This window comes from Oncorhynchus mykiss, chromosome 25, assembly GCF_057628025.1.
Source record: "Oncorhynchus mykiss isolate SJ-2025 chromosome 25, ASM5762802v1, whole genome shotgun sequence".
Classification (NCBI taxonomy): domain Eukaryota; kingdom Metazoa; phylum Chordata; class Actinopteri; order Salmoniformes; family Salmonidae; genus Oncorhynchus; species Oncorhynchus mykiss.
This window is the reverse complement of record NC_143046.1, coordinates 46,882,848-46,902,623: the sequence shown is the minus strand read 5'-3', so window position 1 is coordinate 46,902,623 and position 19,776 is coordinate 46,882,848.

Sequence of the window (19,776 nt, the reverse complement as noted above, 5' to 3'; positions counted from 1 at the left end):
ACTGGAACGAACTGCAAAAATCACTGAAGCTGGAGACTCATATCTCCCTCACTGGCTTTAAGCACCAGCTGTCAGGGCAGCTCACATATCATTGCACCTGTACATAGCACATCTGTAAATAGCCATCCAACTACCTCTTCCCCATACTGTCTTTATTTATTCATCTTGCTCCTTTGCACCCCAGTATCTCTACTTGCACATTCATCTGGAGCCTTCCTCTGGAGCCTTCCTCTGCACCGATGTCCAGGCCAGGACTGGTGTCCAGTCCCGCTCCATGGCAGGAGCCTTCCTTGACACCAACGTCTAGGCACAGTGTTCAGCCTGGGTCCATGGCTGGATCCGCAGGATGAGCAGGTTCTTCGGCCCGCACCGGAGCCATCACCAAAGCTGGTGGATCCGCAAACTGAGCGGGTTCTTCGCCGCCCACCGGAGCCGCCACAAACACTAATCACCCCCCCGTACCCTCCCCATTTAGTTTCAGGTTTTGCGGCCGGAGTCTACACCTTTGGGGGGAGGGGGGGGGGGGGGGGATACTGTTAAGCCCTGACCATAGAGAGCCATTGTTTCACTATGGTGTAGTAGGTCAAGGCGTGACTGGGGGTGATCTAGTTGATTTATTTCTATGTGGTTTTCTAGTTTATTTTCTATGTTGGTGATTTGTATGATTCCCAATTAGAGGCTGCTGGTAATCGATGTCTCTAATTGGGAATCATATTTAAGTAGCATTTTTCCCACCTGTGTTTGTGGGATATTGTTTTGTGCATGTGCACCACGTAGTCACGTTTCGTTGTTAGTTTATTGATTTATTGTTTTTGCTAAGTTTCACTTTATTAATAAATTATGTGGAACTCAACATCAACATGCGCCTTGGTCTGTCTCTACACACGAACGTGACAGACGCACAATGTAAAGAGTAGTTCGCTTCTACAAGGGGTGTGTGTGTGGTGCAAAAACACATATGTTCATTACTTTAGCTACTTGGTATGTGCAATTATTTGGAATCCCAATCGTATTTCATCTGTCACAGGTTTTTTGGATCAAATCCAACAGCTATTATCTGGCACCATATCTGGCACCATAGTCAAAAGGGCAGCTTGCTATAGAGATACAGCATTCTCCCATTCGCCATAATCACTGCTGCAAGTCACCCAATCACCCTCATCCAAATAGGTCGTGAAACAGAAATGCCCTCGGCTTACAGACACACTGATTATCTGCCCCCCCCCCCCCCCCCACCACCACCACCACCACCAATGGCTGCCGTTAGAAGCAGTAGCTCCAGAGCGATTTGCTGCTTGGTTAAAGGGGAAGAATAATAGCCGCTCGCCCTAAAGTATGTCTACAGCCACGTTGCCCTATATTTGCTTGACTGGTGTGAGCTTGGTCTGGTTCCCCTCCAATTTACAAATACGCACACACGCACAAACCTCCAACCCCTAAGGAGAAGTTTTGTGAGGAAATAAACAAGATGTCGTTGGGGGAGACCTTATCAGTCGCAGCCTGTTTCTTGGGCAATGACCAAAAACAAGCAATCTGGTTGAGGAGAGGGAAAAGGGTAAACCATCGGGTAACATGCACGGCTTCCATTTTCCAAGGAAGCAGATCAATCAGGATAAGGCTGTATGTGTCAATTGCCGATGGGTATCGGACCCTGTGGCTCAATTAGCATTTGATTAGAAATTCTTATTTCCTCTCTTCTGGCCTGAGAAAAATGTCTGAGTTGCGTGGCTGACACAGCAGGCCATTCATAAAAACAAACAAATTCCACTGTAATTGATTCTGAGTGGGCAGATATGAAGTCATAATTCCCGATTGCCTGAGACTGATATCATATTCTTGTCATCAGTGAAAAACATGACTGTCGTGTTCGTGAGAGCCATTATCATACTTCCCAGCATGCTCTACTGCAGTTAGATGTTTTGAATTGTTTGTTTCAATATCTGTGTTTTTGCATGTACAGTACATATATTGATTAATCAATCAATTAATTTATTGCTACACAATGAGTTCGACACCCCTGAGCTAGACCATGCTAACCAGGCTAGTTTGACCAGTATAGACCAGCATTGACCGGCTTGACATTTATGGAGATCTATGCTGTTTTCTTGGGAGCAGGGAATGTATGAAATATGTTTTTCAAAATGCTTAATTTCATCACACTTTGCTCAATGCATTCATAACATAAAAGGACATAATTTCAAACAATATTTTTGGTTACGGAAAATATATTTAACATGGTACAATGATTCTCTACACTATACTTGCTTGTTTTGTCACATAAACTGAAATTAGATTTCAGTTGATTAGATTTCTGCACAGTGCACCTTTAAGAAAGTATTGTTTTCCTCCCACTTTAGTGTGTCACTGATGTAGTGTTGTGGGGAAATGGCTGCTTGCACTGCCATCCAAAACCAGGCACAGTGCGTGGGCCAACAAACACAATCACCCCAGCTCATTAGGGGAACTAGTCCTAGTGTACACAGCTGTAATTGTGCAGATTAGAAGAGAACAGAGTTGAAATAATAGCCTTCTCTTCAAAAAACACTGGTTTAGTATACCCGGCAATGGTTATTTGCATTGTCCCCGATAGGCATTTTATTTGCATGTAATTTCCAATGTGGGAACAATTTGAGCATCTTAATTGGACGAATCTCAGTAGAATCTGCCACTGATTTCCCTGTCTACCCGAGTGTGAGCGTGTACATACAATACCAGTTGAAGTTTGGACACACCTAGTAATGCAAGGGTTTTTACTTATTTTTACTATTTCTACATGTAGAATAGTATGAAATAACAAATATGGAATCATGTAGTAACCAAAAAAGTGTTAACACTGCAAACCATTTAAAGTCTAAGAACATTCCCAGAATACAGCAGTGTCCATTACCAGGGGTTTTAGAGAACACTGGTATTCCTGTATAATTCATTGAACCAAAAGTTGTTAGATGGTCTTGCCAAAGTCATGTCACAAAACTATACTAACTGTGTCACTTGTGGTTAAATAAATAACGCATCTTGGAAGAGAGGATAAAGTATGATTTTGGTCGATAGGACGTACTCCTCACCGATAAAATTGTACAGTTTGGCCAGTGTAAGACATCAGTTGTAAACCGAGAGTGTCCATTTTGAACCCTGACATAATAAGGGAGTGGAATGTCTGGGTGTCCCTGAGGGGATGTTTGGAAAACACTGTTCTACTGTATAAAAAAAACATAGTTTACATGCGTTGATGGCGGGAGGTGAAAATACATTTTAATGAATATAACCGCAATGGTATCTCCACATAGATTTCCTTTGAGAGGAAAAATATGATTGCTTAGTGTACAAGTATGTTGTTTAGTAATAATATGGTGACAATGTCCTTCTCCTGAATGTCAAGTGGTCCTTCTGAGACTCTTGAGTAATTTATTCTACCGAGTTTACTGGTGTTTATCTCTGTGATATCAATGCATAGGCTCTTGACCTGTGACAATGCAAACCCCAAATCTCACTCTGAACTTTTGTTCATCCATTCATTCATATATATTGCCAAGTCATTTTCGAGCATTGTTTCATCATGTGTGGAGTCACAGGAGAACAGGCTGAGAGAGAATGACACCTCCAAAAGAGGATTTAATCAAATAAATAAACATCTAACTGAAGGTGATAAAGCAAATCAGTCCTTCAAGGATTTTGTGGAAATTGTTTGTGATATTTGCTGGCAAAAATGCTTGATTTTGCGACGGAAATCCTGGAGGGACTGGAAAATGCCCCAGACATATTTTAAACAATCTCCTCTTGGTTTAGCTTTCCTTCTTTGGTGAAACATGCTTCTTTCTCTTATCGTGAGCGCCAGATGGATATAGTTGAGATTATGGAAAACATACAAATACAGTATATTTCTTGGCTTCTGATGAAACACAATTTGAATTGGATGACAGTGTTATATTGTTTTGTGTTAGGCCTATTGTGGCAACCAACATTACAGCAAAACAAACACACCCCCATTGCTTTGCAATGCATCAAATGGGTTGCAACTCTACCGGTTTGCTTAATAACTTTTGATTGATATCGTGGACAGCATGTCCCTAAATGCAAGTAGGATAGGACCACTGAATCGGCTTTAGTATGAGGCCACCTAGTGGAAAAAAAGAGGGTATCCATTCTCGACTGGTTCAACCAGTTAGTTCCAACAAGGTAGGCCTACAGTCAGGAAAGTCAGTAGTCGAGAGATAACCAAATTGTTTTACTAAAGTGTTGAAAGTATACACCTTTTTTAACTTGTATGCTCCCTGCTTGTTTGTAAAATTGTCTCATTCTAAGGAAAGAGATACTGTATCTTTATGAGTGTGGTAGCTTTTAACAATTAAGAGTGTTCTAGCTATTAAAATGACTAACAATTTCCCAAGCACACGTCAAAAGACTAAACAACTGACTCAACAAAAAGCTTACTGTAACAGCTCTGGAACCTGTTCAGTGTTCCTTTTCCTTTCCCAACTGTCAATCTCATATCAGGTTGCATCTAAAGTAAACACTGGTCTGACAAACACAAACTGCCTTTTATTTAAGTGATAATGCCCAAGAAGCCGGTGTTTGGAGGATAAACACCGTCTTCGAGGACATTATCACTTTTATACCACGTGTTACCAACATATTCAAATAATGATTGACATATTTTCATTAAAAACAGTATTTTGATGAATTTATTCATACTATTTCATCCTTCCACAAGATCCTGAAACATATCTATGGTTGCTAACCTAGCCGGCTGGTTGTTCGTTTTATTGGTTCGGTTGCCAGAGACACGAACCTGTCGTTCAGTCTTTTTGTCCTGTATCTATGAACTTCGAACCTGTCGTTCGTTCCAAATGTTCAATTGCCATCTTGCTGTCAACATTCTTATCCCTTGCTTGCTAGATAGCCAACTATGTCTAACTTACAGTCACGTCAAACAGTGCAGGAAGAATAACAACAGTAGCAGCATTTGTTTAAGCTGTTTTCTAGTGACATTTATTTGGATACATCCATTACAATGAGCTAATGAGGCACAATTTCGCCTGACATTGAAAATGTGCTATCCCGTTAGGACACTGTTGTTGTTCAGAGAAGCAACCCAACAACACAGCTAACACAATAACTTCAAACTGAAGCTGGAAAGTCTGCAAACTAGCTGCACTTTGTTTCGTTTTTACCTTTTTCCAATTTACATTTCTTTGAATATATTCATAAAAATATGCCAGCTGATTCATGATTTCGACTGGCTGAGAAACGCTGCATGCCTCTCTCTCTCATCCCAATTCCCGACCCCTACACATTCATTACTATGCGACAATTGGAGATTGAATGTATTTGAATATTGAAACAATGTTGCAAATGTCCGAGAGACAGACAGTAAGGTTTATACAAATCTCCGCTGTTGAAAACAAAATGTTAGTCTAAAGGAAATGTGAGATAATGTCTAGATGCTTTTTATAGTGGAGATCAAGTTGATAACTTTCCTGCCTTGGTTGATGAGACAGGGACTGTGCAATCAGATGGAACAGAGTAAATAGGCATTTTAACGTCATAGATTTAGCCGGTGGTAACTTGTGGAATAGACACTGGCTGGAATGCGTTTTTAACCAATCAGCATTCAGGATTAGACCCACTCGTTGTATAATATCATACAATCTCACATCATCAAGCTAATATATCAAGCTGCCAAAGAAGCGGTCACATTAACGACCTTGCTAATTATGCAATTTGCACATGATTTACAACCATGACATTCAGGACTCGTACACCTGTGCACCATGATACAATAAATCAATGCAAGAATTAACCACCAAAAACCTATGAGAACAACTGATCGCTACTCTCCTCCTTGCGCCCTTTCTCCTCCTATCCATCAGAGTTGCATGGAGTCAGGTTGGGCGCTTGGCAAATGCTTTAGGCTCTAATCAGTCACGGTTGGTTTCTACAGCCCAGCAATCTATGGTTTGAATATTAAATGAACCGTGAACAGCTTGACAGATGCAGATCTTGACGACGTTTAACAGCGCCACGTCATGGATACCAGGTTACAGGTCCTGATATTTGGTAAATAGGTGGGAATTGGATCCAGAATGGGCAGCAATATGTCAGGCCCTTAATCATGTACACACGCTATTGAAAACTTATGAAAAGGTCTCAGCTTGGTAGGGGACTGTGGAAATATCTGGAAATAGATTGCCAATTTTTATATATCTGACTTATGATTAATCATAAATGCATTCTTTATGTATTGTATTTGTTCTATTTCAAACTCTTTCACCCAGAGTTGGTTTCTATTCACATGTTGAATGTATTGCCATACTCTGAGAGCTGCAGTGGCATCTATGCAAGGGGTAGGTTTTCATGCCATCTGACGTCACTTCCTGGAGTTGTTCCTGTCACGAACTCTGATACCTCCTACACCTCGACCTATTCCATCCGAATTTTGTTTTGTTCATAAGTGTTTGTGTCAACACCTGCTACCAACTAGCCAGTTAGCTAGCTGGCTAGGTTGCAAAATGTTTGCCTGGAATAGCTAACAAACGTTTCCAGTGCTGTAGAATCTGTGTTTGTTAATATTGTCCCGGACAAGAGCGTAATAATCTGGAGTTCCAATAAAGTGATGAGGTGGCTAGGCTTAAACTCCTATGGCTGGACACCGCTGGGCCTGATAGATGTTTTGCCGCCTTGTCATCTGTCCCTATCCGAATGGCCTGTGTACCTGGAACATGCCTACCAAGGAAGTCGTCTATCTGCTTCTCCTCCTCCATCCTGTAGTGAAGTAGACGGAGAACAGCAAGAAGATTGGAACAATCAGCGCTGGTGCCATGTCACAATTGACTAAGGAATAGCGTCGCTGCACTTGTCCCTGATCTACCTGCGACTTCATCGCTGGGATTGCCTGTGTCAGCGACAGTTATTCTGCCTCCAACTATGCTGACTCCAGCGGCGGCTTTGTCGTCAAGTTTGGCTCCTTTCCCTCTCTCTGGATCTGACGGGCACTGCCTGCTGTGGAAGATCTGGACCTATCTCCGGGAGCAGCAGGCGTACGCTATCCTGCTTCTTGTGGACCTGTGAAAGGTTCAACAAATTGTGTGAGGGTTTGGAATGGGCAGATTTCTCCATTCCCTTCTCCGGCCGTTGTATTGGGCAGTTGAATGGTGAGAAATGTGTCAGTCCCTGGAGCAAAAACGTTGTGCTATCCAGAAGCACGGGTATCAGCTTGACATTAGTAAGCTGCTCCCAAACATTTTAAACCAGCATCGGGAAATTGAGTCTATCATAGGTCATGTGGGATTCAATTACATTATGAAGGGCAGCTCAGAACAGCTGAAGATGGCCCTCTGCCCACCCTAAATCGTGGAATTAACGTTTCAGCAGAATTTTTGCCCGCCATAACTGGCTACAAGACTATTGCAGCTCTGTGGATGTAACATTTATTAAAAATGTTGATACGTTCTGGAAGCAAAGCTCGTTTTATAAGGAGGATGGGATCCAACCATCCTGGATCCTTTTACAGCATTATAAGGCTGCATTGAGACAATGACTTATCAATGACCCAAACCCTGTTAATACCTACCACTGTGTCACTGAGTTGTCATAATGCTTCAGAAAATGTACATTATCCCAGGGGCGTTGGAAGACACAATGTAAGTAACCTAATTTATGGCCCTCTTACTGCCCTGAATGCCTCTGCTCATCCCACAGCTATTGTATACAGTAATTATGTACCTATGAACCAGAGTTATACTGTAAGCCGTTGGCGGTGTGCCCTAGTAGGAAGTACACTGTGTGCAGCTCACCCTGCACTAACATGAATAACATGAGCATGGCTACTTCTGATAAGCTTGAAGCAATCAAATATTTAAATATTGACTGGCTTTCATCAGGCTGCCCACTAAAGAGAACGCTTCAAACTGTAACTAGTGCCTGCAACCTGGTTCAGGTTATCAGTCAACCTACCAGGGTAGTTACCAACAGCATATAAAGAAAAATCATGAACATGTATTTATCACGTCTTTACTAATGCTGCAGAACTTTGCTTTAAAGCAGTATCCAAATCCGTAGGAGGTAGTGATCAATCAAATCAAATTTATTTTATATAGCCCTTCGTACATCAGCTGATATCTCAAAGTGCTGTACAGAAACCCAGCCTAAAACCCCAAACAGCAAGCAATGCAGGTGAAGAAGCACGGTGGCTAGGAAAAACTCCCTAGAAAGGCCAAAACCTAGGAAGAAACCTAGAGGAACCAGGCTATGTGGGGTGGCCAGTCCTCTTCTGGCTGTGCCGGGTGGAGATTATAACAAAACATGGTCAAGATGTTCAAATGTTCATAAATGACCAGCATGGTCGAATAATAATAAGGCAGAATAGTTGAAACTGGAGCAGCAGCACAGTCAGGTGGACTGGGGACAGCAAGGAGTCATCATGTCAGGTATTCCTGGGGCATGGTCCTAGGGCTCAGGTCCTCCGAGAGAGAGAAAGAAAGAGAGAATTAGAGAGAGCATATGTGGGATGGCCAGTCCTCTTCTGGCTGTGCCGGGTGGAGATTATAACAGAACATGGCCAAGATGTTCAAATGTTCATAAATGATCAGCATGGTTGAGTAATAATAAGGCAGAACAGTTGAAACTGGAGCAGCAGCACAGCCAGGTGGACTGGGGACAGCAAGGAGTCATCATGTCAGGTAGTCCTGGGGCATGGTCCTAGGGCTCAGGTCCTCCGAGAGAGAGAAAGAGAGAAGGAGAGAATTAGAGAACGCACACTTAGATTCACACAGGACACCGAATAGGACAGGAGAAGTACTCCAGATATAACAAACTGACCCTAGCCCCCCGACACATAAACTACTGCAGCATAAATACTGGAGGCTGAGACAGGAGGGGTCAGGAGACACTGTGGCCCACTCCGAGGACACCCCCGGACAGGGCCAAACAGGAAGGATATAACCCCACCCACTTTGCCAAAGCACAGCCCTCACACCACTAGAGGGATATCTTCAATCACCAACATACCATCCTGAGACAAGGCTGAGTATAGCCCACAAAGACCTCCGCCACGGCACAACTTAAGGGGGGTGATCACAATATAGTAGTTATATCTAGGAAAACAAAGTTCCATAGGCTGGGCCTAATATACCATATAAGAGGTCATACAATAAGATTTGCAGTGATTCCTATGTTGTTGATGTAAAGACTATTTGTTGATCTGTGGTGTGTAGTGAGGAGCAACCAGACATTGCACTTAATACTCGCCTGACCCTTAAATGTACACAAAGACTTAACATTAATGATATGCATGCCAATCTGTCATGGATCAAAGTGGAGGAGAGGTTGACTTAATCACTACTCGTTTTTTTCAAGAGGTGTTGACAAGCTGAATGCACCATATTGTCAGTTTAAACTACTAGCACACAGCTCGGATACCCATGCAAACCCCACAAGACATGCTGGTGTGTGTGAGTGAGTGAGTGTGTATGGTCTAACTTTACTATCCTCACAAAGAAAAACAAGGACAATTCTGATAAGTAGAGACATTTTGCCACTTCCAAATTTTTTAGGGTTAGGTTTAGGGTTACATTTAGGTTTAGTTTTAGTTTTAGGGTTGGAGTTAAGGTTAGGTTAAGGGTTAGGGTAAATAGGATTTTGATATAAATGTTTTGGTCCCTACCTAGATAGTAAACCAACGTGAGTGTGTGTCAATCTGTGAATGCTGCCATGTTCATATAACATCCACTACCCTCTTGTCAAATTCTTACCGTCCTTCTCAGAAATGACTTTGCAGTTCAGGTACTTTGCAGAAACTCTTTGCAGTTCAGGTAAAGAAAATCTGAGGTTATCCTGTGAGGCCTATAAAACCAAAACACCCTTGCAGCCAACTGCTCACTTTTCACCGCTTCTTGGCTGTAGGCAAAGCAACAGACGCACCAGAGCAGGATTGGAACGAGGGGCAGCACCAGAGATAGCCTGGTTAAACCTGACTGAACATTGCACTCACCATTGTTTCACTGAGCACAGTGTTCATTCTGGTTTAAGCAGGCTACATGAGAGCAGAACAATGGAACCCCTGAAGGACAGGGAGTTGGATTTTGGAGCTAAAAGCAAGCGGATTGGAGATCGAATGACCGCCTTCCCCACAGAAGGGAGTAATGAACAACCGAGCAGTGCCGCCATGTTTTTGTTTCTTGAACATTCACCAAAAGGGATGTAGGGATGAAAGAGAGGGTAGAGTAAACAGAACATCTCCTGATGCCGCAATGATTGGAAGTTTGGAAACTACCCCACTTAGTATGTTTGACTTTCTTGGGTATGCAATATAACTTGTACAATCACGTGTATTATTGTTACAACACCACTAATAGTGTTTCAGGGGGGTTGTGTGTGTGGATTGAGTGTGATATACTACAATATACCGAATGGTATGTTTTGATGGCGCTGAGCATCCAGTTTCTGGGGGGTCACATGTGATGGGCATATCATTGCTCACACCTCTCCATGCAATTCAAAAACTCTGTATTAGCAAGCATACAGCACTCAAATGAAAAAAAGTACTTACTTAATGGTCAGGACTGTTTTGACTGACAATTGCACACCTAGCTATAATCCACCATTACTGAAAGTGTAGCAGTTCTTTACAAGCCAGTGTTCAAAGACAGGCGTTTGGTTGGCCATGAACCATGCACTAAGTATCGTTACACGAAAACACAGGGGAAAATCTGAGTTGTCCAATGAGAAGCACCCTCTGTGGAATCGAGAAGAGACAGGTCTCATTCTGATGGCAGTGGAAAACAAGCACATGGAGACAACACTGCCATTCAGAGAAGAGACAATGCTTCATTCATCCTCAGGTATGACACTGCCCTCCCACTGTGTATGTTCCTACAGGTCTAGGCTGGGGCTTCTAACCTGCCCAAGGCCCAGGCAGAAGTTCTTTACACACCTCTCTTCAGGTGCTGGTGTTACGACACGGGGAACTGAGAAAATGTGGGCTTTCGCAGCTGCAGCCTGTTCCTGCTTGACAAAAAAATCTCCCTCTCGATTCAAAGAAGAAGACATCTCTCGGGTTAAACTGCTGTCTTGTTTCTGATGAGTAACTGATATCACTGTCGCTTTTCATTGACTCCGACTAATAAAATAAAGTAGGTGTGAATTTACAGGTTTGTATTGGTTTGTGTATTGGATTTAAATTCAGAAAACAATTGACGCGATAGACAAACCATAGCTCTACCTGTCATTCCATTAATGTTATTGGGACCGCCCCAAACATTCATATGAATGCCGTAAAACATGCAGACACAAAGGGTGAGGATTTGTTTTCGATAACGCAGCTGTAAATGTGTCATCAGCTGTTTGTATTCACTATGTTGCCCAGGGGGATGTGTGTGTTCATGCTCATCTAAACTGGGTTGTTACGCAGTGCGTATACCAATCTGGTGGTTTCTCACAGCTTCTAAGTAAACAGTGGTGGTTGAACTACCAAACAGTGGATGAGTTCCAGATACAGATACACTGTGTACATTGACTTTGCTGGTCAGCTGCGCAGGTCTGAGGCACAAAGTATCAGATCTAAGAGAAGAAGTATGTAGGTGTCTAAAGACCAAATAAAGTTATGTAACCTGTGCATATTTGCACAGAAAATGTAGATCTGTAATGCTACTCTGTGTGTTGGGGCATGTCACAGGTACGGTCTGTGGGACAATGGTAGGCCCATTCTCTAGTTCTCTAGTAAAATTCTCTAGTAAAATTAGTCAAATGAATTCAGGGCTGACGTTCAATTCGATCACCCCTTTTCAGCTATGCACCTTTTAAAGGCAATGTTCCCGCATTCGCAGAGTCTACATTCACAATAAACACTGCATATACAGTGCCTTGCGAAAGTATTCGGCCCCCTTGAACTTTGCGACCTTTTGCCACATTTCAGGCTTCAAACATAAAGATATAAAACTGTATTTTTTTGTGAAGAATCAACAACAAGTGGGACACAATCATGAAGTGGAACGACATTTATTGGATATTTCAAACTTTTTTAACAAACAAAAATGGAAAAATTGGGCGTGCAAAATTATTCAGCCCCCTTAAGTTAATACTTTGTAGCGCCACCTTTTGCTGCGATTACAGCTGTAAGTCGCTTGGGGTTTGTCTCTATCAGTTTTGCACATCGAGAGACTGACATTTTTTCCCATTCCTCCTTGCAAAACAGCTCGAGCTCAGTGAGGTTGGATGGAGAGCATTTGTGAACAGCAGTTTTCAGTTCTTTCCACAGATTCTTGATTGGATTCAGGTCTGGACTTTGACTTGGCCATTCTAACACCTGGATATGTTTATTTTTGAACCATTCCATTGTAGATTTTGCTTTATGTTTTGGATCATTGTCTTGTTGGAAGACAAATCTCTGTCCCAGTCTCAGGTCTTTTGCAGACTCCATCAGGTTTTCTTCCAGAATGGTCCTGTATTTGGCTCCATCCATCTTCCCATCAATTTTAACCATCTTCCCTGTCCCTGCTGAAGAAAAGCAGGCCCAAACCATGATGCTGCCACCACCATGTTTGACAGTGGGTATGGTGTGTTCAGGGTGATGAGCTGTGTTGCTTTTACGCCAAACATAACGTTTTGCATTGTTGCCAAAAAGTTCAATTTTGGTTTCATCTGCCCAGAGCACCTTCTTCCACATGTTTGGTGTGTCTCCCAGGTGGCTTGTGGCAAACTTTAAACTACACTTTTTATGGATATCTTTAAGAAATGGCTTTCTTCTTGCCACTCTTCCATAAAGGCCAGATTTGTGCAATATACGACTGATTGTTGTCCTATGGACAGAGTCTCCCACCTCCGCTGTAGATCTCTGCAGTTCATCCAGAGTGATCATGGGCCTCTTGGCTGCATCTCTGATCAGTCTTCTCCTTGTATGAGCTGAAAGTTTAGAGGGACGGCCAGGTCTTGGTAGATTTGCAGTGGTCTGATACTCCTTCCATTTCAATATTATCGCTTGCACAGTGCTCCTTGGGATGTTTAAAGCTTGGGAAATCTTTTTGTATCCAAATCTGGCTTTAAACTTCTTCACAACAGTATCTTGGACCTGCCTGGTGTGTTCCTTGTTCTTCATGATGCTCTCTGCGCTTTTAACGGACCTCTGAGACTATCACAGTGCAGGTGCATTTATACGGCGACTTGATTACACACAGGTGGATTGTATTTATCATTATTAGTCATTTAGGTCAACATTGGATCATTCAGAGATTCTCACTGAACTTCTGGAGAGAGTTTGCTGCACTGAAAGTAAAGGAGCTGAATAATTTTGCACGCCCAATTTTTCAGTTTTTGATTTGTTAAAAAAAGTTTGAAATATCCAATAAATGTCATTCCACTTCATGATTGTGTCCACTTGTTGTTGATTCTTCACAAAAAAATACAGTTTTATATCTTTATGTTTGAAGCCTGAAATGTGGCAAAAGGTCGCAAAGTTCAAGGGGGCCGAATACTTTCGCAAGGCATTGTATGTACCACTCCTTCCCTGACTTTTCCTAAATGTTTGTATTTTACATTGCCGATTTTTCCGATTTTTTCAATCACAAACAGAAAAGATTTTATAGCATTTTTACCTTATTTTCATTTTTTTCTTATAGCCTACAGTAAACTACTGAAAATAAAGACCTTAGGTAACATTCGAAAACTAATGAACTACTTAAATGAAAATCGTTATTTGAAATACGTTTTTTTTTCTAATGTTACATATATTAAATGTATTTATTAGACTTTTAATGTTGATGTGTCATTGGCTTGAAGTATCAAATTGGATTTAGGCCTACATTCTTCACTAGGACTTTGAAGAATTATACAATACATATCCCTGACTCTCTCTAAACAAATAATTATTGGTATTTTTTTACATGGATATATTGCCATGAATATTTCTTCATGCAATTCATGCTTTGCAATTGTTTATGCACTGTATATTAAGCCTAGGTGCTTATGTTTGTCTAATTTATCTTGTGTGAGTACCCGAGGGGTGTAGGGGTGGGAAATACCTGCTTTTGGCCCCACCTGGTGGCTAAAGCACTCATTACAATGTGTGGCATCTCCCCACAGAGACTTAATTGACTGCAGCTGCGCATCTTGTACAGCTGGCTGCAATTAGTGCGGCAGAACATGGGGAGGCAGAGGCATTCAGAGCGAGAGAGAGACGTAAGGAGGACACGCCGAACCTCTGTTACAAACATTGGACCAGTCAGCACCAAATTCCGAAGGTTTGAAGCTCTGTCTGCCCTGGAGTAAAATATTATCCTGCCCAGTGATTTAAGTTTACGTTCAGTTACTGACATAAAGGGCCAGTTGTTGATTTTGAGTATTGGCCTTATTTCTTTGTGAGAATGTTGTGGAAATTCTACACAGGGACACTCAAGTTCAATCTTAAATTAATCATTCTTTATTATCAGCATGCTGGAGAGGTTCCAACCAACTCAATGCACCAAGAATACATGTCGATCAGAAGCTCTCCCGGGCAGTCCCGTTAGTTTTCTTATATACAGACAAGTTATATTTGCATGATTTAGCTTATTCATAATTAATTCATCATTAACGTTTGCTTCCTTCATGTGATCAACCAATACTGGGTCATGCATGTGACAGACCAATACCAAGGCTTCTTCTCTAAGCTGAGATCTTGAAACTGAGATATCCCATTCTCAAAACAAGGTTCTGGGCATACTGTCAAATTGCAGAAACTGATAGTGAGGATACGTTCAGTCAGTCACTTGCATGAACACAGCAATTTCTTATGAGAAAAGCACATGATTAGAACACAGACATTGGTTATTAGAAAACCACACACATAAAAATGTCCATCACAGGAACATTATTTTGGGACATAAGGATTCCCCAAGCTACCTATGAAACAAATATGTTTGGTTAATGAATCCCCTTTGAGTGCTGAAGTACCTTGTCTGTCTCTTGGTTTTGCACTACCACAAGTGACACACTCCACCTACGGAGTTGTTACACATGTTTTGGTATGATTGGCAAAAATAATTTACAAATATTCCAAGTGCTGCATCTGAATTCTCCTCCTTATACACATCAGGCCAACATACATGTTTTACATTTTCAACAAAAGAGTCCTGAGAACATTTTCTATGATTTCTTATAAATTACTTTAGGCTTGCCTTTGGTACTTTGGCTTTCGTTGTTATTGCCACACTGTTATGGTCACTACAGACAATGGGAACTGATATTGCTTTGGATGCCACAGATCCCACACTATTGGTATACAGTACAGTCTAGTTGGAACTTCTTTGGGATAGGGAGCGGTATTTGACGTCCGGATGAAAAGCGTGTCCAAAGTAAACTGCCTGCTAATCAGGCCCAGAAGCTAAGATATGCATATTATTAGTAGATTTGGATAGACAACACACAAGTTTCTAAAACTGTTTGATTCATGTCTGTGATTATAACAGAACTTATTTGGCAGGCGAAACCCCGAGGACAAACCATTCAGAATAAAAATAATTTGAGGTCACTCTCTTTTCAATTTTTCATTGGGAATCCAGATTTCTAAGCGACTTTCTTGCAGTTCCTGTCGCTTCCACTGGATGTCAACAGTCTTTAGAAATTGGTTGATGTTTTTCCTTTGAGGAATGAAGAAGTAGCACTGTTCAGAACGAGGTTCGAGGGAAGTGTACTGTTTGATAGAGGCACATGACCTGAAAAGCACTCTCCACTTTGTTTTCCTCCGGTATTGAACACAGTATGTCCCGTCTTAAATTGTATTGATTATTTCCGTAAAAAAATACCTAAAGTTGCATTAGGAAAGTACCTTGAAATGTTTGGAGGAAGCTTACAGGTAACTTACAGTGGGGCAAAAAAGTATTTAGTCAGCCACCAATTGTGCATGTTCTCCCACTTAAAAAGATGAGAGAGGCCTGTAATTTTCATCATAGGTACACTTCAACTATGACAGACAAAATTAGAAAAAAATCCAGAAAATCACATTGTAGGATTTTTAATGAATTTATTTGCAAATTATGGTGGAAAATAAGTATTTGGTCACCTACAAACAAGCAAGATTTCTGGCTCTCACAGACCTGTAACTTCTTCTTTAAGAGGCTCCTCTGTCCTCCACTCGTTACCTGTATTAATGGCACTTGTTTGAACTTGTTATCAGTATAAAAGACACCTGTCCACTACCTCAAACAGTCACACTCCAAACTCCACTATGGCCAAGACCAAAGAGCTGTCAAAGGACACCAGAAACAAAATTGTAGACCTGCATCAGGCTGGGAAGACTGAATCTGCAATAGGTAAGCAGCTTTGTTTGAAGAAATCAACTGTGGGAGCAATTATTAGGAAATGGAAGACATACAAGACCACTGATAATCTCCCTCGATCTGGGGCTCCACGCAAGATCTCACCCCGTCGGGTCAAAATGATCACAAGAACGGTGAGCAAAAATCCCAGAACCACACGGGGGACCTAGTGAATGACCTGCAGAGAGCTGGGACCAAAGTAACAAAGCCTACCATCAGTAACACACTACACCGCTAGGGACTCAAATCCTGCAGTGTCAGACGTGTCCCCCTGCTTAAGCCAGTATATGTCCAGGCCCGCCTGAAATTTGCTAGAGAGCATTTGGATGATCCAGAAGAAGATTGGGAGAATGTCACATGGTCAGATGAAACCAAAATATAACTTTTTGGTAAAAACTCAACTCGTCGTGTTTGGAGGAAAAAGAATGCTGAGTTGCATCCAAAGAACACCATACCTACTGTGAAGAATGGGGGTGAAAACATCATGCTTTTCTGCAAAGGGACCAGGACGACTGATCCGTGTAAAGGAAAGAATGAATGGGGCCATGTATCGTGAGATTTTGAGTGAAAACCTCCTTCCATCAGCAAGAGCATTGAAGATGAAACGTGGCTGGGTCTTTCAGCATGACAATAATCCCAAACATACCGCCCGGGCGACGGAGGAGTAGCTTCGTAAGAAGCGTTTCAAGGTCCTGGAGTGGCCTAGCCAGTCTCCAGATCTCAACCCCATAGAAAATCTTTGGAGGGAGTTGAAAGTCCGTGTTGCCCAGCAACAGCACCAAAACATCACTGCTCTAGAGGAGATCTGCATGGAGGAATGGGCCAAAATACCAGCAACAGTGTGAGAAAACCTTGTGAAGACTTACAGAAAACGTTTGACCTCTGTCATTGCCAACAAAGGGTATATAACAAAGTATTGAGAAACTTTTGTTATTGACCAAATACTTATTTTCCACCATAATTTGCAAATAAATTCATAAAAAATCCTACAATGTGATTTTCTGGATTTTTTTTCTCTCATTTTGTCTGTCATAGTTTTTAAGTGTACCTATGATGAAAATTACCGGCCTCTCATCTTTTTAAGTGGGAGAACGTGCACAATTTTTTACTGACTAAATACTTTTTTGCCTCACTGTATGTGGGGAAAAATTATGTTTATACATGAGTTTCCAAGTGAGAAGTACTTGCCTATGAAAGTTAGCAATCTTAATAGGGATCTTACCCCCCACAAAGTTGCATTTGTGTAGGAATTCTAGACCACCAATCTGTTGGAAATCTAAATTAGGGATTATATTCCAAATGCAATCCTTATTTCTTAAATAGTTTTGTATCCATTTGATATTAAAGATTTGATTACAGATTTTAAAATCCAGATCATTCAACCCTCCCTAACTTTAATTTCATATCAACCATTTTAGTTACTGACAGAGGAACATCCAAGGCAAGGGGGGTATAAACTAATCTAGACGACCTTTAGATTTTGGCAAAAGTACACGTCCAAATAAAGAAAGATATCTTAATAACAAGGAGTTAAATCTCTTTCCAATTTTCTCTACAACAGGAAAGAAATTTAAGTTAGCCCTTTCTTTCTGATCTTTGCTAACTTTAATACCAAGATATTTGATCACATCTTTTACAGGGATATTACATACTGAGTTTAAATCACGTCTTTTCAACGCAAATAATTCTAAATTTCTAATATTCAGAGATAAAGCAGATACATGTGAGAAGGCATTAATATACTCAATAGCCATCCTGAATTCACTATATTTAAAAAAAAATGGTGGACTCGTTTTCTCTTTATCTTGTATCTGAATACCCCTTAAATTATCGTTATTGATATGAAGTGCCAAGAGAAAGTGGGCATCCTAGTTTAATTCCGCGTCTAATGTCTGTCACACCAGCCTTCGCTTAGGTTGCCCCTCCTGTCCAGCCGGCCTTCTTGCTGCAGCCGAACGCCCTTCACTCATCAACCTCAACTTGTCTCGTCATCATTACACACACCTGGTTCCAATCCCCACTCAACCAATGTATATATACTCTCTCTGTCATTTGTCTTTGTCGTTCATTGTAAATGTTGCTTGTTTTCCTGAGAGGAATCACTCCTACTATTTCCTGAGTACTTTATTTTTTGCATTTTGGGTTTGCCCTGTGCCTTTCTGTTTATGAAGATATATTTTGAACACAACAGCCTTTGAGATTCAACTCGCTTTGATCTATGGTGCATAAATAAACTCAGTAGTTCTAAACCTGTGACTGCCTCCTGCCTACTCCTCTCTACATCAGTGACAGAACCATTTGCAAACATTTTGATATTTGATAAATATTGACAGAAATGGCTGATTTCAAGTGAATTAGGAATGTTTGTGCAGTCTATAACTGTCAATTTGACATGTGTTAAATTATAGAACACTTTTGGAGCAAGTGTTATTTTGCAGGCGGGTGAGATAAGAGCCCTGTCCACCTAGCAAGGCCATGAAGTGATCTGTGGGTCTGTCCGCTGCCCAAATACCAAGATGCTATATGTCCATAAATTTACAATTAGATGATTGTGCAAAGATTTTTCATAGAAGTACTGGCCCTGTCCCTAACATATAAGATAGCGCCAAAGAGGATGACTGACGTTTTACATGCTCCTAACCAACTGTGCTATTTGTGCATTTTTTTGCGTTGTTTGTAAATTATTGTTTTACTTATTTTGTACATAATGTTGCTGCTACCGCCTCTTATGACTGAAAATAATTTATTGATATCAGAACAGCGATTACTCACCTCGAAGTGGAAGAAGCTTTTCCCTTCAACGAGTCTGACGAGAAGGATATAAAGCTTTCCCGGGAACATGCCCAAATCCCCGTCATTTACGTTTAGAAAATATGGAGGAAAAGGGGGCGCAGGTTGCCTTCTGAGAAGCCTTCTGAGTAAACTCCCACTGCAATCCATTCTACTGGCTAACGTGCAATCATTGGAAAATAACATTTATGACCTATGATTAAGATTATCCTACAAATGGGACATTAAAAACTGTAATATCTTATGTTTCACAGAGTCGTGGCTGAACGACGACAAGGATAGTATAGAGCTGGCAGGATTTTTCATGCACCGGTAGAACAGGGTGTGTGTCTATTTGTCAATAACAGCTGGTGCGCAATGTCTAATATTAAATAAGTCTCGAGGTATTGCTTGCCTGAGGTAGAGTACCTTATGATAAGCTGTAGACAACACTATCTACCAAGAGATTATTATTTGTAGCCGTCTATTTACCACCACAGACCGATCCTGGCACTAAGACTGTACACAACCAACTCTATAAGGCCATAAGCAAACAAGAAAATGCTCATCCAGAAGTGACGCTCCTAGTGGCCGGGGACTTTAATGCAGGCAAACTTAAGGCAGTTTTACCAAATTTTTACCAGCATGTGCAACCAGAGGAAAATAAAACTCTAGACCACCTTTACTCCACACACAGAAATGCATACAAAGCTCTCCCCAC